Raw genomic sequence first — 6,484 nt, 5'->3', positions numbered from 1 at the left:
GAAATGTTGAAGAAGGTCGGAGGTTATAGCGACCGAAATGTTGTGAAAATCACACTCAAGATGAGAACAGTAATCTGATGAGTAATAATACATATAACCATTCCTCATCTCAAAAATTCAGAAACGTATTCTTTTTTGGGTTTAGCACAATAAGTTGAGATCACCAATGAATTATTACAAAAAGGATGAAAGTGGATTTGGTCAAAGGAGTGCCAAAGCACATTTGAAGAGATTAAGAAATGCTTGCTATCTGATTTAGCACTGGCACACTTCGGTCCACAGAAGGGATTGACTGTGGCGTCAGATGCAAGTGATTATGGTATAGGAGCAGTACTTCTCCATAGACTGGAAGACGGATCAACAAAGCCAATAGTTCATGCTTCCAGATCACTTTTGCCTGCAGAAAGAAACTATTCTCAAATTGAAAAAGAAAGTTTAGCAATAATTTATGCAATTAGAAAATTCCATAGATTTATTCATGGCAGGATTTGTACGTTGCAGACTGACCACAATCCCTTGTTGATTATTTTTTTGAATCTAAAAAGGCCTACCCACTCACACTGCAAACAGACTTCAACGATAAAGCATAATTCTGTTGAATTATATTTTTTAAATGGAGTATATTTCATCCAAAAATATCGGACATGCAGATGAACTATTCAGATTGATTCAAAAGTGTGCAGAACCTCTAGACGACACAGTGATAGCTGCATTAAGAGAGGAAAAAGAACTCTCCAGACTGCTGTGCAATACAATTTGAGAGTTACCAGTGACTCTGGATGACATCAATAAGGCAGCAGAAACGGATGAATTCATTGTAAGGATGAAAAACCAGGTGCAGCTAAATGACAAGTCAAAGAAAGACTAAAAAACTTTCGCCATTTTCGATTTGCTCATGGACTTTATTGTATGCAGACAGAGTCGTCATATCGATCACACTGCAAAAGAGAATGCTAAAAGAATTCCATAGCGGTCATCCAGGCATGTCCAAAATGAAGGCCTTGATGTATGGATATATACATTGGCCTAATATGGACCGGGACATCAAAAAAATGGTAAGAGAGTATCAAGGGTATCAGCTAGCAGCAAAGGCACCACCTGTATAGATACAACCGTGGCCGAAGATGGATGCACCATGGATGCGGTTACACATTGACTATCCAGGTCCGTTGAATGTATATTACTTCTTAGTAATTGTCAACAGCTTTACAAAATGGCCGGAAAGAACTTAAGTGTAAACATCCATCATCGACTAGTACTATAGATGCATTAAAACATCTCTTCAGTCGTTTTGGAGTACCTAAAACTACTGTCAATGACAACGGCACCCAATTTACCAGCAAAGAGTTTGAAGAATTCTGCAAGGCCCTATCCATTGAACATTTAACAACTGCAATATACTATCAAAGGTCAAACGGCCTTGCAGAGAGATTTGTTGACACGTTCAAAAGAGTGTTAAGAAAACATCAAGGAATGAACACTGATGAGAAGAGTCTTGAAAATTTTTTGTCTGTATACAGGATCACTCCTAACCCAAACACGAATGCCAGTTTGTCACCAGCTGAACTAATGTTTGCACAGAAAATCAGATCCGTATTTGACAGGATTTTACCAAATGCAACCAAGACAACAGCAACGAGAGAAAATCACTCGACAAGGTTCTACAAACCTGGTGACAAAATATTCTTCTTGAACTATAGGACTGGGAAAAGCTTTTGGGAAGAGGGGATGATTATGAAAAGAATTGGGCACATGCTATATTTGGTAAGAAGTAGTAAATTTGACTGTCGCAGGCATATGAATCAGCTAAGACCTCAACACACTGATGACTACAAACAGGCAGAAGAAAATGAACTGCCCTGAGAGGTATTGTATGACTTTTTTAATATTCCTCTACCCATAGCACAACCTACTCCGAGAGTAGTATCTTCTACTCCAGGTCAGAGAGTACCAGTTTCATCACCAGCTCCACCCGCTCAGACGGTGTCGAGGAGAAAAAGTACAAGGGTGAAAAGAAAAGTTAATCGACTGAGCCCCAGACCTAAAAACAAATGGTATTAAGCAAAATTCTCCAAGGAGAAATTGGCTTGGGGGGAGGTGTTATGTGGAAATAGGTAACCAACCCAGAACATTCTAGATAAGGAACAGAGTCACCGGATTTCACCGGACCCTTGAAAAAACTGAGACTTCTCCCTGAACGTTAACATGCTGTATTTGTCTCTATGTAAATACGTAAATAAACTTCTCTTTCAGTATTCAAACCACAGTGTATATTTATTTATTCCTTTCATGGAATACTTTATCTTTGATTGTTCGTATAATAGGCCACCTTAGGACATATCAAATTGGCAACGGAGACGAGATGCGAACTCAGTAAAAAAAAAAAAAAAAATAGAATACTTTATCTTTGATTGTCCGTATAATAGGCCACCTTAGGATATATCAAAAACAAACCTGAATTCTTTCTAGAAAGACACCAGTACTGGTAGGAAAGACTATGCGAAGCTTGCCAACGTCTCTAAGTGAAAACGTATCTGTGAAACGAACTAAATTCAAATTTGGCACATCTAGCTTGTCAATCGTTAACCACTTAGCCACCATCACCTCCCACTTGAGATTGTTTTGAGGCAGCTTCAAAAACAGTATTTACCTGCGTCGCAGGTAAACATGAAATTATTGGTACTTGTACAGTTTAATCAAGACATGAAAAAATGAAAATATCGAAAATGTTATATTGTTCGTATCCGTTATGGAATAAAGTTCCCTGAAAAACCTTTAGTAGTTTTTTAACAGCGGTAAAACAATTTATTATGATACCGATCAAAAGGTAGCCATGTTTCGATTTTTAAGATGAAAAGATCATATTTAAGCTGGGGAGGAGGGGTGTCAGTGCTTTAGACTGAGTAATCTCCCTGTAGCGTGTTCTAAAATCCAAACATGGCTACCTTCAGCGTGTTGTCATAAAAACGTGTTTTTCTGCTGTAAAAAAAAAAAAAAAAAAAAAAAAAACCTACTTGATCAAATTAAGTGAAATTTTTTTAAAGAAAACTTTAGTCCGAAACAGATACATATGATATAACTTTTTTCTTTTTTTTTTCTAGATTTTTATTTTTTAATGTCTGGATTAAACTGTAAAAGTACCAAATTATTTAGTGTGGGGTAAAAACCCAGCTGTCATTATTGGGGCACTTTGGAAAGTTTTATATATATATATATATATATATATATATATATAGTAATTTATAAAATATATATGGCGATTAAGCTACACTGAATATTCTGCGTTTCATCCACTATAGGATTTGTCGGGCTTATGCGCAAATTCTGTGGTTGTTTCTTGTTTTTATATATGTTGAGGATTTTTAGTTAGCCAATCAGCTTTCTAGTATCCACCGCACCTCTTCCTATCAGCCAATGGGCATGCATTTTATTGAACAAAGGATCTGTTTTAGAACTAGGTTAGTGGTTTAAGGTAGACGTTTTCCTTTTTTTTTTTTTTATATATATATATAAATATACCTATGTGTACACACATACATGCACACATATATACATATATATATATATATATATATATATATATACATATATGTGTGATCGTTTATGTATACTCATGTTTATTTAATTTATTTATTTGTTTTTTTCTATTGTTATTGTTAGTTTTAAAGCTATTTTGTATTGCTATCCTAGAGTAAGTTTTATTTTGTGAACACAGTTGTTTGCTATTTCTCGTCTACAGTTTAATACTAGAAAGCTGATTGGCTAACTAAAAATCCTCAACATATATAAAAACAAGAAACAACCACAGAATTCGCACATAAGCCTGACGAATCCTATAGTGGATGAAACGCAGAATATTCAGTGTAGCTTAATCGCCATATATATTTTATAAATTACTAACTAGCTCTACCTACGTATTGAGCACTTTTGAAGTAAATACTTAAAGTTTACGCATAAATCTATACTTTTGTATATTAAATTTATGTGAGTAAATGAAGTAGTTATATATATATATATATATATATAAAATAAAAGACAGAGCAAACAGGTCAGCATTTCTTGGTAGAGGCATGATAGCAATAAATCAACTCCACATCCGATGGAGGAGATAATGCTTGGGGTAATGTGTTTTGGGCCTGTGGGTATCGATGTTAGCCCCGCAAACTAAGAAAAAAAAAAAAAATAAAATAAAATTAAAATTAAAAAATATAAAATGGGGATAAACAGGCATAGGAACCAGCAAAGACTTTTTTTTTTTATAAGATGACCGTCGGGTTAGGGTTAGGGTTAGGTTATAAGATGACCGAGGCAGAGAATAAATTTTATACAAAATTTATTTTCTCAAAATCGTAAAGAAGGGAAAAGAGAAGACCAGAAAGTTTCTTCTTAATTGAGAGTCTCTTCCTGCGACTGAGGTAATAAAATGTTCTTTATGTAATGAAGCAGAAAAAGTCAAAGTTCTAGGTTAAAAATAATCAGTCCTTTTTAGGAATAATCAAACAACATAAAAGTCCATCACTTACTTCAGCCTAGAATCAGAAAAGGGTAAAAAGTCCATCTCCATGTCGAGAATCAAATGATGGGTGCACACGAGTTTAACGTCAACGACAATGGAGTCAAACTGTTTGTTTATGGCGGGCTGTGCTGTCGTCGACTGACTGGTTTTTGCGCAAAATGACCTTTTTATAGATTTCCAATTGGCTCCACGAAAGCTGTCAGAAAAAATATTTTTGAAATTTGCTTTCTTTGTAATCCGATTGGATGAAAAAAAAACATCTTTGTGACGTAAGGTGCTTTGGAATACGTCTGCATGAAAAGGCAGAGTTTTAGCTTTGTGCCTAAAGAATTTGCATGTGTGTAGAAAGGAAATGTGCGCGTAGCTGAAACGATCTTTGTGCGCACAACTGGGTTTTACAGTTGGAGAGCATACACGCGCTGCGTGCCATTATTCTGTTTGAGTAGATCTTGCCATCGTTTGCCTTGACGACTGCGAGGCTACGATAAATACATACTTTAATAGTCAAAAATCATATCTCATTCTGACAAGTAGGGAGCCTGGAAGCATGCATGCATGCAAGACTAAGTGTCATGACGATGTCAAGGCTTGTAAGACAACTGGCCACAACAAGACACTCTCTCGGTCTTGCCAATAAAAACTTGAAGTTATCTTGGTAGATGTATGGAAGGACCCACTAGGTGTGTCAGAAACTGACCTTACGAATGCGTGAAAAAATATTGAATAATTCGACCCCCTGTCTTTCCAAGCTTATAACTCCTTGAAAAATGTAATCCAAACCCTAATTTTTTTTCAATTAAAGAAGCAAAGACCAAATTAAAAAAAAAACTTAACAGGTTTAATAGCAAATTATGCAATATTCAGTGGCGGCTCGTGCCTGAGATTAGTGGGGGTGCTGCTTCAAAAATTTGACATATTTTTTTAATATCGTGTAAAAGAAATTCGAATATATAAATAAATATTTAATCAAATAATAAACTAACATTCAAATAAATATTCAAATATATAACAAAGACAAATAATCAATCAGAAATGGATAATACGCAAAAACTTTTTTATTAAAAATATTTATTTAAATTATGTACACTTTACAGAATAATAAAAATAATATATACATTTATTCCTTTTAAACTTTTCAGATTAAATAAAAGTTTGCGTTTTTTTTTTTGTTGTTTTTTTTTTTGCAATAAACGAAAAACATTTTCAAAGATAACTCATTTTTTATAAAAACAAAAAAGAAAAACTTTGAAATTTACTTGCCTCCTTACGATGGTTAATTTAGGAGTTTACTATTTGGAAATAGCGTTTTATTTAATAACAGTTTTATTTACAAAATTTATTTTGAAAAATGTATTTATAACAAAACGTATTTGTAAATAAAATACAAAATAATTTTTTAAAAATTTTTATATAGTGAACAAATAAACAAAAATATTTAAAGATACAAAATTTTATTTAGAAATCTTTTAACAACTTGCATTTTATATAAAAAGAACAAACAGACTTGGCTATTTACTGACCTTCCCATGCCGGTAAAGATCGACATAAAGTGGAGATGTATTATAAGAAAATAGGATGTCATATATAAGCATTATAAAACATCGAATTTTAATGTAGCTTTCTCCCCAAAGAAAACAAAAAATTAAAATTGTCTCAGTCCAGAAGGAATTCTAATTTCTTTTTTTAATGCGTATTATCTGCCCCATCTACTAACAAATTCAATGTAAAGTTTAAAAATGCATAATTATAAAAACTGTTTGTTTGTTTTTTTTTTATTTACAAACGCATTTTAATTTTAAAAAAAAACCCTGTGTAAAAAATCCATTTTTCAAAGTGTAAAATTTCTAACATTGTCCTCGATGGAGGCAAATAAATGCTAATTTTTTTTATATGCAAGTTAAAGATTTCTAACTAAAATGTATTTTCAACATAAACTGTTTCTTCGTTTGTTTGCTTCTAGGGAAAAAT

This window comes from Euprymna scolopes, chromosome 21 (assembly GCF_053919585.1).
Source record: "Euprymna scolopes isolate OS-2025 chromosome 21, ASM5391958v1, whole genome shotgun sequence".
Lineage (NCBI taxonomy): Eukaryota > Metazoa > Mollusca > Cephalopoda > Sepiida > Sepiolidae > Euprymna > Euprymna scolopes.
Note: the sequence above shows the minus strand (reverse complement) of the source record.